The sequence below is a fragment of the Ctenopharyngodon idella genome, unplaced genomic scaffold, assembly GCF_019924925.1.
Source record: "Ctenopharyngodon idella isolate HZGC_01 unplaced genomic scaffold, HZGC01 HZGC01CH25, whole genome shotgun sequence".
NCBI lineage: Eukaryota > Metazoa > Chordata > Actinopteri > Cypriniformes > Xenocyprididae > Ctenopharyngodon > Ctenopharyngodon idella.
The window spans coordinates 105,519-122,092 of NW_026138716.1; the positions used below are offsets into that span (position 1 = coordinate 105,519).

The window sequence follows — 16,574 nt, forward strand, 5'->3', positions numbered from 1 at the left end:
TTAAATCTAGAAATCTTAAAGGTACAGTAGCAAAAACAGCCTGTGTGAAGGTTAGCCAATCAGAACAGAGCTCATTTTAAATTTGGATTTATAGTTTATCCTACTTTACCTGCATACTATGGAAGCTTGTTGACTCTACTGAATAAAAAATAAAAAAGGTAATTGCAACTTTTTATCTCAAAATTCCGCCTTTTTTTTCTTGCATTTGGGAGTTATAATGTCAGAATAGAGAGATATACAGCCAGAATTCAGTCTACCCAAATGAAATGCAGAAAAATAAAGTCAGCAGAACGACGCTTCTGGAAGCCAGCGGTCCACTGAACAGCTGTTTCACGGGGTCCAGTGCCTGTAAAAGAAGAAGCAAGGCCATCAAGACCTTAGTAAGGCTTTATGTTTAGCATTAATACCCTTCTAAGAAAATCTGGATAACATATCAAATGTAATCTGAACCTGTTTGACTTGACGGCTGAAGCGTTGACATCTTGAGCTGCTACTGGGTCTGTTTATCGTCTTTGGGTCTGATCACAAGACCTACTGCCTGTTAACACAAACACACACATGTGTATACACACACACACACACATATATACAAAAAAGGAAAGAAAAAGATAAGTAGAACTTACCAGACAGTATTGTAGAGACGCTCCTCTTTCAGCTCAGTTTACCTACTTTAAGTTTAGTCTATAAAACTGGTGAAAAAAAAAAAAAAAAGTTTTTAAATCAACTCATCACTCCACCAGGATATCAACCTCTAGAGATCTAGTCATATTCAACATACATTTTACATGATTAATAATGCATTTTGTCCATATTAGTGGACAATAGCAGGGGTTCTGTGTCTTCATGAGCCCGTCGAAGCATAACATTTCAGATCAAAGCATTTATGAGTCTAAAAATTTGACTTTTGTTCCCATGATCACATGTTTTAATATTTATACTGAATAAAAAAAAGTATTGGTACTAAAAAGAAAAGAATGAAATTAAGCAATGGGTTAAGGGAGATTATTTATTATTTTAAAAAAAGAACTATATACAAAGCACAGCATAACAAAACATGAACAATAAAAGAAAGTAAACTATTGAACAAACAAGAACACACAAAATCAATAAATACTAATTAACAACCAAATAACAATAAAAACTCTTAGGAAACATGGGGAAAACTAGAAATTAACAAGATTAAAAGTTACATGAAAGCATAAAACAATGTGAAACCAACTATATACACACAACAAAACCAAAGCAACAGCAACCTAAATAAAACAAACGCAGTGTGCTGCTCTTCTAGGGCTTCTCTCTCCACTGGAGAAAGAAGCCCCTCTGTACTATGGCTTTGCTAAATACCCCACGGAGCGTGAGCAGAAGCTGCCGCCTTCGCTTCCTCCAGAGTGACTGTCTAAATAATGAACAAATACAAAAACACATTAACTACAAACAAAAGTTAAGAACTCAGAAACTGCAATGAAAACTGTAAAGGTAAAGCGTGTGCTCATACCTGGTTGCCCAGACAGCATATCTGTCCTACATGTCCTATGGTGTGGAGCTGTGCCACTCAAACAGGTCACAATCTGACACAGAACACCCCTGTTCAGCTCCTCTGAGAGCGCCAGAACCGGCCTGGTCTGCTCTTCTTCAGGCAGATTGGGTGCAGCCTGGAGCACATCTACCAAATACAGGAAAAATTAGCATTTGCGTACAGTTTTGAATGCATTTAGCAAAAACATGTTCATATTTATATACCTCGTTGAGCCCTCTTGGATCACCTGGGATTGGCAAGTCCAGATTGCCCGGTCTGGTATGTTGCCAATCTGTTGGTCTGACCGCTCTCTTGATCATCGTCCTGGCAAGAGGAGAGTCTGTAAAGAAAATCTAAAAAAAAAAACAAAAAAAAAAGAACAAGCGGTAATCTCATTGACTGTGCTAGTGATGAGCCGGTGAGTAAAAAAAATAAAATAAACTTACCTTGTGTTAATAATGATGATGATGATGATGATGATATGAGCCTCGGGCCCGAGCAGAGCGAGACCCGCGTGTAGGAAGCCAGCGTGTCACAGTTCTCCATCCGGGGCTACCTGGTTGATCTGGAAGTAGCATATGCACTTCTTTACTCATGCCGGTGCCGCTGCATTCACCTGAAACAATCAGGACAAACTCAATCACAAGTGAGTGCACTGGAGCTACAATGTCCCAAACATCACCAGCGAAGAGGGCAACAAGACTGCTGAGAAATCCAAGAGTGCGGAGAACTTGAGCCACGAATCACAGAGAGAACGAGCCGTCTGAACGATACTGCTGCTTCAAGGTATGTTAGCCATGCTAAAGAGCCAAATAGAAACATGACTGAACAGATATAACACGGACAATAGCTGCTGCCTCCTGGTTCGACTCTGTTCGGTCACTGGATCACATGTCGCATGTGTCGTCAGAGTTTGGCCCTGTCCAAGATGCAGCGAAGAACCATCTGTACAATGCATCACTATTGACATTTCTGGACAAGATACTGACATAATCAAGGCATCACAGAGCTGTTACAGTCCCATTCTGGTTATCGACATGATCAGTGCCTTGAAGCAGCAGTGGCTGGTTCAGACGGCTCGTTCTCTCTCTCTCATGGCTCAAGAACTCCGCACACGTGGATTTCTCAGCAGTGCACTTACCTTGTGTACCCTAGCCCTCGTGATGCAAGCAGATAGACAGACCACCTCATGATCGATCGGCTTGGTGTTGTCCTCCACATGTGATGCTGTCGGACTGGCAACAAACAAGCCTGAGGCTGTAATAACTATATACAATAAAGAATAATAAATAAATAAAATGATTGGCATAAATATAAGCCCACAAGCCTCCTGGCTCATCAGGGACAGAGCCCATAGCACCGATGTTCAGGTACCTGGCACATTTCTGCTCCGGTCCAAGACAAATCAGTTTGTTTCAAATGATCAGAGCAAAAAAGAATATAATTACAGACAACAGAACAGTATGAGACCGATTAAAAGGATTTTTTTTTTTTCAATTACATAAGGGCAAAATATTTTTATATTTGCTTACAATAGTCATTTTGACTTTAAAAAAAAAAAAAAAAAAAATTGCATACCACATGTTTCAATAACTCTGACATCATATGTTTTCCAGTCAGGTCCAGGCTCCTCTGAATTTTTCACTGCCCTGTTTACTCTTTCATCATTGTAGTTTGGCCAACAGAGAACTCCATCTCTACACCAGGTTTGTGGCACCACTGCTACCATTTTATTGATCAAGAGCTCGATTAAGTGGAACATCCTTAACCGAGAAGAAAAGAAACAAACAGCAACACAGAAATATAACTTTCTGTTTCAAGAAGTTCTGAAACAATTGTTAGTAATCAAATACATTCTATAGCCATCATTAATCATTTATTGCTGTGGCGTATGAATCTGTTGTGCATTAGCTGGAAAGTTTTTGTGAGAGGAATTGTTGGTGAATGAGACCCAATGATTTGCTGATCACGCTGTTTTTACTTTCTTTTCAGCCTAAGCTTTTCTGGGTCAGTACGTCTACCTTGTTTCACCAAGTGCATAGTGTAATTGCATATGGGTCACTTTTAAAAGAAGATGTAAGCTGGTCGTCCAATAAAAATCAGAGATGGTCAACAAATCGGAATTATTGAACTCAACTGAATCAACAATGAACTGTCAACTTACTGCAAAGTTGCTTTGAAACAATCTGTATTGTATGAAGTGCTATATAAATAAAAATGACTTTGAACACAAGCAACTTACTACACAAAGTACTTAGTTTTGACTGGACAGGTGTTTATGCAAAATTAGGATCAGACTCAGTGACAAAAAAAAAAAAAAGACATCACCATGCATCACCACAAACACTGCAGTCTGAAACTGGATAACAATTGTCTGTGCAACCGCATCAATTCCTTCTGCTAATATATGAACACAAGAGCTACAACTAAAACTACCATCAATACTACCACCATCATTCTCCCCAGGAAAAAATGACAACATGCTGCCTTTGACAACATAACATGAGACATTCCTAAAATGTATGAAATAAGGGTATGATCACAAATCCATCCCTATGAGGTAAAGCAACACATTTCTGGACAAGCTCTGAAGCTTTAACACGAGTATATCTGATGTTTGTGAAATGATATGGATATTCAGATATTCAGAATTGAATGGGTAAGTGAAGAACAAAGACTTCTCTGAAAATTCTTTGTATACTACGTACACTCCATCACTGCATTCCACAATGTATAATGCAAATCTCGTTTCCAATGACAAACGTTATCCCCGGGTGAAACTTTAACCGTCCACTTGTCACATGCCATCTCACCATACTGTGCTTGTCCATCTACAAGTGGCCCAACAAAATGCTGTTTTTTAAAAGAGGCACCATTTAAAGGAGTGTCAGTAATTCTCATCTCTGACTATCGATGAATAATTTGGGCATGGGGAAAGTCTGGTTTTCTGACGAGCCTTTTTAGCTTGTTCAGGTAACTTCCATAGGGAAATGCAGAAAACGCGTCAAGACAACCATGTCGTTGTACTTAATCTGCCAGATGAACCAAAGCATGCACATTATAAACCAGTTGATCTTTGCCATAAATTTCACCAAAGTGAGAAACAAAAGATCTAAGCAAGGTGTGTGTGTGGCAGGATAGTCTAGGACTTACTAAAATAGCAATACCAGAGAAGAGTAGCATGAAATTGCTGTACATATTTCGGTCCAGAAAGGTACACTACAGGTCCTGTGTACAGCAGAAACTGCCTAAATTCAGTGGCCTTCCAGTGATCTAATCAGGATGGCAAATGCGAAGTATGCGCAATAGTGCTGTCAAAGCAACCAAAGAAATGCCAAAGTGTATGGCCCAGTTGGAAATACTGTCAGAGAGTGAAAATGTCTCAGGCAGTTCATCTTCTGAATGTTCTGTATCAGTTGTCTGAATCGGCCTATCACAGCTGCCCATCACGAAACCCTCATGTATGTCTGCATCTACCTCCATGCCACTTTCTCCTCACTAATAACTAGTCCAGTTGCAGTGTCTGAATAAGTTGGATTGTCTGGACTTTCTTCAAAAAGATCTCTATTGACATCTACAAGGTCCCTCTCTGTTGTCACTTGAAAGTCAGTCAAATTTATGTAGTCATCCCTAATTTAAGTCGTTTATCAATGTCTACATGGGTCCTCCGTCTTAAGGTAGAGCTGGAGACAGATAAGATGAATAGAAAAAACGTTCCTAAAAGAAATGTTACAGAAGCACAAAAGACAGATTGCAACCAGTGAGTTGCAGAAAAGAACAAACATTTGTGTTTTCAAAAATAAATATACAGCAGGACTCGACAATAAGGACTGCCTGGTGCCCCAGGGTCAGCACGAAAGTGAAACCAACCAAGTAGGTTGTAAACCTGAAAAGTAGGTTTTTAAACAAAGACTTCTCTTGAAAATTCTTTGAAAAAAACGTACACTGCTTTCCATGTTATGTATAATGCAAATCTCGTTTCCAATGACAAACACAAACTTAAAAAACAGCCTAAAGAGTAGGTTTTTAAAAACTTTTAACCTTGAATGAATCTTTTGAAATGGCACATTTATTACATGTTAAAAGCTGTAGTTGTGGACCATTATCAGTAGTTGACAAAATAGCTGGCTAAATCAAGCTTAAAACAGTTGTTAATCTTACTTTACTCAGACGTTCGGTAAAGGTGAAATAAAAAGATGAAATACTCCAAAAACACACTGGTGGCACTTGAATGAGCTGTAAGCTGCAACAGAACACACACACACACACACACACACAGAGTGTATCTTAATATGAATTAATATGATATAAAATAATGATCTGAAACAACATTACATGAGGTGGAGAACTGTCAAATGTAAACAAAAATAGGCTCAAATTAGTATAGTAGAAGTTCAGTGAAAAAAACAGGTAGGCCTAACATTAGCTTATCTCGCCTGCTATTTTACTGGAAAGGGGTGAAAATTTGTGCTTAGGATTGGACTGAAACCAGGACAGCTTCTTAAATCACCCCACCTCCCAGAAAGACAAAGAAATTCTTTCCAAATAGCGTTTTACTCAAAAGTTAACGCTAATGACACTGAAGAGCTAACTTGGCCACAACCATTTTTAAAATTAAAAACATGTTACTGGATATAACTGTACAAATAAAACATATTTTAACTATTCTTACCGTGTTCAGTCTTCACCGACCTGTCGGCTCCAGCTTTTCCACGGTGAGGAGAATGATTCAGTGACGACGGGGCATATTCTGTGTGCATTGCCGAACTGAATCTGAGTGTACAGCAGAGCTGGTGACTTGAAGGCGGATTTGCCCCGGAGTCTATTATCTGTTGATGCTATGGAGAGAAAAAAAAAAAAAAAAAAAATCACAGATTAGACTCAGACTGCTGTCTGTGTAGTTCAGCTCAGTGTGCTGAATTAAAAGACTGGTGCAGCATATCAAACAGTTGTTTCTATTGGACTGTACAACAACTAGGAAATGCTAAAACAGAGAATGATGGAAATTATTGTGTATTTATTCATTTTAACATTCATTTTAGATTAAAAAGCTTACGGTTTTTGTCCAGTAAGGAAACTGCCACATTCAGACTGGAATGGAACTGGAGGAAGAAAAGCCCGTTGCCCAGGGAGACCATATGCTTGCAGACAACCAGCACGAAGTCAGCGAAGGCAGCAGCGTCCACAACACTTAACGCTGCCTGAGGCATTCAGCAAAGCCATTGTCCAGAGAGACGAGCTGGGCTCCTGATGCAGATGTCCGAGGCTGAAGGAGCAGGGAGAGGGTAGCCATAAATCTGAGGACCACTGAAGATGGAATGAACACATTTTTCTGCACAGAGGAAGTCAGCGAAGGCAGCAGCGTCCACAACACTTAACGCTGCCTGAGGCATTCAGCAAAGCCATTGTCCAGAGAGACGAGCTGGGCTCCTGATGCAGATGTCCGAGGCTGGAGGATGCAGGCAGTGGAGAGGGTAGCCATAAATCTGAGGACCACTGAAGATGGAATGAACACATTTTTCTGCACAGAGGAAGTCAGCGAAGGCAGCAGCGTCCACAACACTTAACGCTGCCTGAGGCATTCAGCAAAGCCATTGTCCAGAGAGACGAGCTGGGCTCCTGATGCAGATGTCCGAGGCTGAAGGAGCAGGGAGAGGGTAGCCATAAATCTGAGGACCACTGAAGATGGAATGAACACATTTTTCTGCACAAAGGCAGCAGCGTCCACAACACTAAACAAATCCAGCTCTTCTCCAGAGCAGCAGACGCTGAGGCTATCAGCAAAGCCATTGTCCAGAGAGACGAGCTGGGCTCCTGATGCAGATGTCCGAGGCTGGAGGAGCAGGCAGTGGAGAGGGTAGCCATAAATCTGAGGACCACTGAAGATGAAATGAACGCATTTTTCTGCACAGAGGAAGTCAGCGAAGGCAGCAGCGTCCACAACACTTAACGCTGCCTGAGGCATTCAGCAAAGCCATTGTCCAGAGAGACGAGCTGGGCTCCTGATGCAGATGTCCGAGGCTGAAGGAGCAGGGAGAGGGTAGCCATAAATCTGAGGACCACTGAAGATGGAATGAACGCATTTTTCTGCACAAAGGCAGCAGCGTCCACAACACTAAACAAATCCAGCTCTTCTCCAGAGCAGCAGACGCTGAGGCTATCAGCAAAGCCATTGTCCAGAGAGACGAGCTGGGCTCCTGATGCAGATGTCCGAGGCTGGAGGAGCAGGCAGTGGAGAGGGTAGCCATAAATCTGAGGACCACTGAAGATGAAATGAACGCATTTTTCTGCACAGAGGAAGTCAGCAAAGGCAGCAGCGTCCACAACACTAAACAAATCCACCTCTTCTCCAGAGCAGCAGACGCTGAGGCTATCAGCAAAGCCACGGCCCAGAGACACACCAGAGTGTGGACACTTCCATGCTTATGAATACGCTACTTCCAGATAAACCAGGATAGCCTCGGATGGAAAACGAGAGACGGCACGGCCACTCCTATTGCCATAGCTATGATCAAGAAAGCGAGCAGCCCAACAAATCTGCATTCATGCTGTCAACATAAGACCGAACAATCTTGATGACCCAAGAGGGCTCTAGCACTGGCAGTGTGCGTGAGAATCTACGAGGTGTATCAATATGAACATGTTTTTGCTAAACGCATTCATAATTATTTGCAAACGGAGCTGCTAATCTTGTCTGTGTTTGGATTTGGTAGATGAGATGCAGACTGCACCCTCTCTGAGCTCTCTGACTGAAGAAGAGCAGACCAGGCAGGTTCTTGTGCTTTCTGACGAGCTGAACAGGAGTATGCTGGGTCAGATTGTGACCTGTTTAGGTGGCACAGCCACAGCTCAGCTGCACTGAGAATGTGCCTCACCATTCCAATGCGCTACTTTTTCATTGTTTTTCTATGTAAACATGCGCTAGAAGGACTCTCCGAGCTCTCTCACAGAAGAAGAGCAGACCAGGCAGGTTCTTGTGCTCTCTGACGAGCTGAACAGGAGTATGCTGGGTCAGATTGTGACCTGTTTAGGTGGCACAGCCACAGCTCAGCTGCACTGAGAATGTGCCTCACCAAATGCGCTACTTTTTCATTGTTTTTCTATGTAAACATGCGCTAGAAGGACTCTCCGAGCTCTCTCACAGAAGAAGAGCAGACCAGGCAGGTTCTTGTGCTCTCTGACGAGCTGAACAGGAGTATGCTGGGTCAGATTGTGACCTGTTTAGGTGGCACAGCCACAGCTCAGCTGCACTGAGAATGTGCCTCACCAAATGCGCTACTTTTTCATTGTTTTTCTATGTAAACATGCGCTAGAAGGACTCTCCGAGCTCTCTCACAGAAGAAGAGCAGACCAGGCAGGTTCTTGTGCTCTCTGACGAGCTGAACAGGAGTATGCTGGGTCAGATTGTGACCTGTTTAGGTGGCACAGCCACAGCTCAGCTACACTGAGAATGTCCTTCGCCTAGTCTGAGCACTCTGACTCGAGAGGAGCAGACCAGGCAGGTTCTTATGCTTTCTGACGAGCTGAACAGGAGTATGCTGGGTCAGATTGTGACTTGTTTAGGTGGCACAGCCACAGCTCAGCTAGACTGAGAAAACAAATAGTTTCCTCAATTGAGAGATTGTGCCTCAATAAAAGATTTTTTTACTGTACTGGCCCGTTTCTTGGATGGGAGTTCTGAGTCGTCTCTGTCATCTCTGGGCTTTGATTGAAGCTCTTGTGAGACTTTACAGCACCAGTGCCTACAGTGGAGAAATATGAAACATCTTTTATGAGAAAAAAGTTGACTGTAATCAAAAGAGTAACATTACAGCATAATACATTTTCAATATAATTAAAAAAAAAAAAAAATACTAGCCTAAAAAAAAAAAAAAACTCTCAAGCTTACTGAAGACAAGTAAACGGTGATAAAGAAAGAGCAAAGAAAAACTACAATAGAACTAAGAAACAGACAAAATAGACCGACATGAAAAACTTCAAGCACTAGAAATACTGCATAAAATGTATAAAGTATTAAAATGTATAAAAACAATGCATAGCCTTTACTGTGTTAGTTAAATATACATTTATTCTTATTAAAGTTACAAAAGCAAGCAGGGAGAGATTTTCTCTTTTTTGTTGTTTGATTTGCATTAATAATGACAGCAGGTACATTTGGATGCTGTCCCTTTAAGACTGACTGCACCGATCCATTCACTCGAGCCTTGTCTTTCTCAACTGTACCTTCACTTAAGACATAAATTACTGTGTTAACTTGCACATACATGGCCACTTTGGCACAACCGTTCAAGCCCAATTAGGTAGCAATAAGCACTCAGTTCAGTGCTCACACGCTCTAGGAGCAGCGTCTCTCAGACCGCGCTGAGAAACAGTCTCTCAGAGAGCCCTGGCATATGCTGAAATGGGTTGTCTTCTGCTCCTAATTGTGCTTTAATGGTTTGAAAACACCCAATGCTTAAAAACTCATGCACATGATAAGCTTTCGTGACCGTGAGCGTAACCGCGACAGAGACGATTGTCCAAAATCTCTACCGGTTGACAAATTTCTACCGGCTAATCGTGTCTACCACTTTACCCCTACTTGTTGTGCTTAATAACACTTTAGCATCGAGAACATCCCTAATCGCCTTCTGAGAGGGGCAGGTTTCTGTGCACACACTTTGGTAGTGTGCTCAGTGTGCCAGTCACTCTTTTTAACATCAAGCACGTCCCCATGCATTTCATCACTCTGAAGTGTCAATAGTGCAATATATTTACATACTGCGATATATACTAAAGGAGAAAACCCGCACAATTTAAACATACTGCTGTTATTATGTCATGATTTGTAGTTCTAAGAGTTTTTCAGGCGAGAATGTACCTGTTTAAAGCTCAATCTGTGGTTTATTGATAAAGATAGTGCCTGTTTGAAAATTTGATCTGACATTTTCGGAGTTGTGAGATCCACGCGATCACGGGGCGCTCAGCGCTCATGCACCCAGCCGAGAACAGCCTTACCTCGGCTAATCCTTCCGACGTTTGCCGCTGGCTCTGATGTCTCTGTAGCAGTTAAACATGAGATAGTGCGTCTTTTGTATATCTAACGGGCTCATGAATCTCATAAATAATAAATTATTCCCTGGCAAATTGTCATTTATCATAGTCTGGTCTGTCTTGAGTATGCTGGTCACATGATTTGTTTCAAGTCTTCTGTGAACAATTAGTCAGCCTGACCTAAATCCAACATGGGCACCATTGGTGCAGGACATTCAGATTTCGTGATGAGTAAATATATATTAATCTTTTTTTTTTTTTTTTTTTTTTCTGAAAAAAAGTAAGTTCTTATATCTTTTTGGTCATTGATTGTGTTAAACTGTTAAATAAAATAAATTGACTAAACGTCAACATCACATTGTAACATTGATCAAACAATATTACCATTGATTAATTTTGTTAATTTCTATATTGATTCAACATCAGTGATGTAGAATCAACATCATAGTCTAGCGTTGATTCAACAATAATATATATATAACACCGTAATAACGCATTAACACAATTTATACTACGGGGCTGTTGAATGCTCGAATCTGATTGTTTGACCAACGATCTAAGGTGTGCAGTTATTTTCAGGAAAACGCACGGCTAAAGTAGTTCTTGCAGGTCTTGACCGCATTTCAGTTCCATATCGCTTCGCCAAATGATTTCAGTTATTTCAACAGTTCCTTACAGCCTACAACCGCAAAAGAACCAAAACCCACAATGACGCCGACCAAGCAAATAAATATAGTAAACTATAGGATGAAAATGACAAATTATTATCATGGTTTTTGCCACAAAATACATTTTATTGTGTCCTGAAAGCGCATACTCTCTTGCGCGCTCTTTTAAATGCACACACTTACTGTATAGTGCGGACACACACTCGCACAGAAACGTTTGGTCAGCGCTGCTCTGACGAATTAATCAGTAAAATAGTTTAGCAACTTATTAGTAGAGACACTGCTGCCGTTAGAGACGCACAGATCAGGTAGGCTAATTCATATATGCTTATTCTCTCTCTCTCTCTCTCTGTGTGTGTGTTAATAACTGTATCAACGGTATTATTGTACTGTCAAGGCTCAAGCCTCCATTACTCGTTCTGAAATGACGTTTTGGAATGAGCAACAGAGGCTTGGGATGAGATGCGTAAGAAATTAGTCCCACACACAAGAGTGTTTTAAGGACAAAAACCTGACAAATGTCTTGAAATACACCATCTGAACAGTGTCTTGAGGCGTGGTAACCGTAGTAATCGGGGTTATCCTTTGCTGAAATTTCCTCGTCATCCCTATGCAAGGAAGGAAGAAGATTCAGCAAAGGATAACCCCAATTTATTTCTAGGCCTTGCATTAGCTCTACTACTAGATATATTTATGGAGATGAGAAATAAAAACCTGCCCTGTACAGCTATGATCAGCTGTTTGGCTGAGCTTTCGATGTTGTTATGGAAAAAATGTAAAGATTACAGAGTGAAATGTGCGATTAATCACGAGTTAACTCATGAAAATCATGTGATTAATTGTGATTAATTATTTTAATCGATATATATATATATGTGTGTGTGTGTATGATCTGTCTGAATATTTCATTACACAGATGCACACACACACACAGATACCAATGTATCGGCCGCCGATATTTGCTCAATTTACAACCATCGGCATATCGGCTGTAGCAGGAGAAAGGCCGATATAACTAACCGATGGTTTATTAATGAACTGCGTGAAGGCACTGAGCTGTATAATGACTGTTGCGTAATCCTAGCACTGCTGTCTGTGCTTTAATGCTAATCAAATTAAAAAAAAAAAAAGATCGCACACTATTCTTGACTAAATAATTTTTGTAACTTTCATAAGTGTAGCGGACCCCATCCGAATGATGACCAAACCTTTACTGATGTTTTATTAAGTTTATTGCATCCGTTTTCACTCTCTCTCTCTCCACTGCATTATCATCAACATACAGCGAATTACTCAAAACACTCATTACAACTAACAGCTAACAAATACATACAGATTTTATGCCTTTTTGGGGGGTGCTTAATAAACAGACAAACTTTAAATCTGCAAAATAACTCCGAAGAACTGCACGCTCTCCTTGTCAGTCTGTAGACTAGAACACCCGTCAAAATAAGAGTCCCGCCTTAGTAAAGGAGACAGATCTCATACATATTTAAACTTACAAAAAATATTAAAATGTATACAAAAACAACTTAGAAGATTAATCACAATAAAGTCTGTTACAATAAAGAAGGATTAATATGCATATAATTTATACAGTGAAGAATATGCAGTGCTATTTTACATAGGCTATGTTTACTTTATTTCTGTTCCTGAAAACTATTAAACCTACCTAAAAAGCACCATTTATTTCATATTTATCTTTGTTCCGTTGTCTTTATGTAGGCCTGCTGAATGTTAAATGGATCCAATCCATATTCATTAAAAATTATTTGATGATGCAGCTTAAATAAGAGAGGAAGTGACAAATATCGGTATCGGCCAATAATTGTTTGTTAATATCAGTATCGGCCCCAAAAAAATCATATCGGTGCATCTGGTGTGTGTATATAATTACGATGAAAAAGCATATTTCATCTTAAAATTATTTATACAGTGAAAGCTGCGTTAAACTCTAGGTCGAGCTGCGAGGTTTCTTTGAGTAACAGCGAAAGCTCTCTGTAAACTGAGTCTGTATAAAAGGTGTTTTATTGTGTATGAACTGATTTTGAGGACTGCACACTTGGCATTGCCCAAACTAAAGATGTGGCAAGAGCATGTAATTTACTACCAAATTATATGTAATATATAATTAATTTAACTTACAGTCGAATGTTTTCCTTGACATCGAAGGTAAAAATCGAACTCTGGCCTGCTGGCCTGTTGCACAAAGCCGGTTTCACTTTTTACCCAGGTAAGTTCAAGATTAGTTTGAGCAAACTCTGGTTTTTCGGGCTCATGAAGGTGGATTCGCTACACGGCTATTTCTTCTGAGTTGGAGATCACAAACCCAAACTCGACCAATCAGCTGTGAGTAAAGTGTATCTGATGCAATAAAGCCACTCCCCCTGCATCTCTCGCTCTCTCACGAGAAGTGAATCAAACTGACGTTCTCCTTGTTCCGTGTGATTGGCTGTTTGCCGCACGTGTCACACTTTCGGGTGCACGCGCTTTGCAAACTCTGGATTAAACTTGAGTTGACAGAGAAAGTTTATACCGAGCGTTGTGCAACAGTTGATCCTGATCTAAACCAGGTTGGATTTATCTGGATTTGTCAACTCCAAACCTACTCTGAAACTCAGTTTGTTTAACTAGCTTCATGCAACAGGGCACAGTACACATTCTGTGATGCCAAACAACTACCCTGTGCAAAGGATCATGTGGGCCGGAAGTGTCCATTAGTTGTACCCTTCGAAATCCTTCATTCCGAAGGGCCCTTTGAAGTGTCCAGTTTTGAGCACTTCGGTTTGGAACGACCCTTCAATATGGTGGCCATGATTGTTTTCACTCCGAAGTGCCCTTCGGAGGGCGATATATCGTGTTTGGACCGCACTGAGTCTTGCGCACCAACTTCCTGACGCGTGCAAGCGCTCTTAAGTGGCCAAGACCGCAAGTGGGGGTATTTGGACAGGGCAATTAGGACGAGGCTAAGAACAAATTCATGTGTGCACGCACGTGTTGTGAATTAGGTGGACATTTTCATGAGAAGTTCGAATGTATATAAATACAAATACTCTACGCAATTATTAGTGAGTGAGATCCATTGTTTGTAAAGAGAGACTCACAGACTAAAGTAATTCACCAGCGTTGGGCTCGTTACTCAAAAAAAAAAAATGTAATTTATTACTCATTACTAAAGTAATATTATTACTTCACTTTCTGGCAACAGTAATTAGTTACACTACTAGCTATATTACTTTTCCTTCACGCCCCACAGAAGTTGTAATTGTGTATCTTCCCCAGAAAATTCTTCTCAAATGTTACTAACAACATAATTCTGCCTCATCATTTGACCAAAATCCACATTGGATCACAGTCAGAAGTTATTACAAACTCTCAATGGTGATTATTGATAATGACTTTTAAGAAGAAGTGTTGTATTAATCTCATTAATTCTTGTGTGTAGCTTGAAGCTAATTGTAGCTGCAATTTTTCCTGTTACCCATATTCTCATGATGTATTTTATCAAAAGATAAAGCCACAACTCGCACAACGCTGTTCAGATCATCTTTTCTCCTGACAAAATCAAAGTAATGGCAGTATTTCCATCTCAATGTAAGCTTTTCCATATTCCAAGCTCTGGTGACTTCATGTGCCTGTGCGAGTCATGAAAATTATGAAAATAAACCTAGGAATTATTTGATTGTTGGATTTCAGTTAAGTAGGGGTAAGCTGTTTTATGGATGGTAACGGTAATATTATTAATGAAATATTATTGTAATTAGTTACACAATAGTTACTGCAAAAAGAATATTATTACTGTAACTACTTTACGTTACTGCCCAAAGTTGTCATACACGCAACTTTCATCTCTCTCTTTCAAAACGGCCATATTTGAGAAAAAAGTCGAGCCGTTTGCATCACTGGACATAGCTGTCGGTCATTTAACATTTCCACCGTAAAACAGTTTCCACATCGCTTTCTTCGCGCTCTTAGTGATGTGCCATGTGTCGTTAAAGGGTTAGTTCACAAAAAAATGAAAATAATGTCATTTATTACTCACCCTCATGTCGATCCACACCCGCAAGACCTTCGTTCATCTTCGGAACACAAATTAATATATTTTTGTTGAAATCCGATGGCTCAGTGAGGCCTGCATAGCCAGCAATGACACTTCCTCTCTCAAGATCCATTAATGTACTAAAGACATATTTAAATCAGTTCATGTGAGTACAGTGGTTCAATATTAATATTATTAATCGACGAGAATATTTTTGGTGCGTCATGCGATCATGATTCGGATCGCGTGTCAAACCGCCAAACTGCTGAAATCACGTGACTTTGGCGCTCCGAACCGCTGATTCGACACAAAAGATTCATAACGGTCCGAAGCTTCCTGAAGCAGTGTTTTGAAATCGGCCATCACTATATAAGTTGTTGTAGGCAGACAGCAAGAAGAAGAAAGGCTTCGAGATGCGTCGCCGCTGCTGATTCAAAAGAGTCGTTAGCTCTCCACTCGCTCTCGCGGTACTTTGATGTCATATGCCGATCGGTGCATCTCGAACAAGCCTGAAATGGCGCGGGCGCGTCAGAACGGACGCGGTCGGCTTTTCCCGGCAGATTTAACAAACGGAGTCCTCTTTTTTAAAAGCATTTGCAGATGTGGGTTGTGCAAAGCCACGTGAACCATTACGGCTCAACACATCGTAGTCGACACGCTGGGAAGAGAAGGCGTTGCTAATCGTTGTTTGGAAAAGAAGGCGGTTGGCATAAACCGGATTGTGACTGGATCAGAACGGCAACGCAGGCTCAGGTAGTAGATGATGACGATAATATGGATTATCAGAGGTGGGGGACTCGAGTCACATGACATGAGTCAGACTTAAGTCGCACATTGTAAGACTTTGAGACTTGACAAATATTAATAAAAGACCTGACTTGAATTTGACTTGACATTCATGACTTGAGACTTGACTCGGACTTGAGTTAAATGACTCGAAATAACTCTTTTGTTTAATCTGTTTTTGAATACGCCGCAACCTAACCACGTGACGCAGCAGGCAAGCGGAGAGAGCTATCGTGAGCTCTCTCATAGAGCATCCAGTCGTGACTGAACATGGAAGGCGCAATTAAGTAAAAAAAAAAAATAACGTTTTGGACATGTTAAGAGTTGACTTTGAATTCGTTTTGTGTTCATTAAACAGAAAATTGGGTAAATCAGTGCTGTCAACGTTTTCCAGTTTAACGCGTCAAAAATATTTAACGCAAACGCAGCATCCGTTTTTTCTGTCATCCTTTGGCTGGCATTACAATATATGATCACGCTCTTTTAAACCATGTAAGCGCGCCAAAAGAGAAAAAGAGAACGCGCTGTCTGT

The 16,574-nt window shown here is 40.6% G+C and overlaps 1 long non-coding RNA gene across 2 annotated transcripts; it reads right to left on the bottom strand.

Annotated features, from left to right (window-relative positions):
* Nucleotides 1-247: 247 nt before the first annotated feature.
* LOC127507942 (uncharacterized) lies at nucleotides 248-15,608 on the bottom strand. 2 transcript variants are annotated; one of them, XR_007928546.1, is made up of 9 exons: nucleotides 15,260-15,608; nucleotides 6,573-9,258; nucleotides 6,189-6,354; nucleotides 5,678-5,759; nucleotides 2,658-3,279; nucleotides 1,963-2,132; nucleotides 1,741-1,869; nucleotides 1,496-1,663; nucleotides 248-1,396 (listed from the first exon to the last, which is right to left on the bottom strand). It is a non-coding gene; the product is annotated as an uncharacterized LOC127507942 (long non-coding RNA). The 2 variants fall into 2 exon arrangements; XR_007928545.1 differs by lacking the exon at nucleotides 15,260-15,608 and having other exon boundaries at nucleotides 6,573-9,706.
* Between the last annotated feature and the right edge of the window lie 966 nt (nucleotides 15,609-16,574).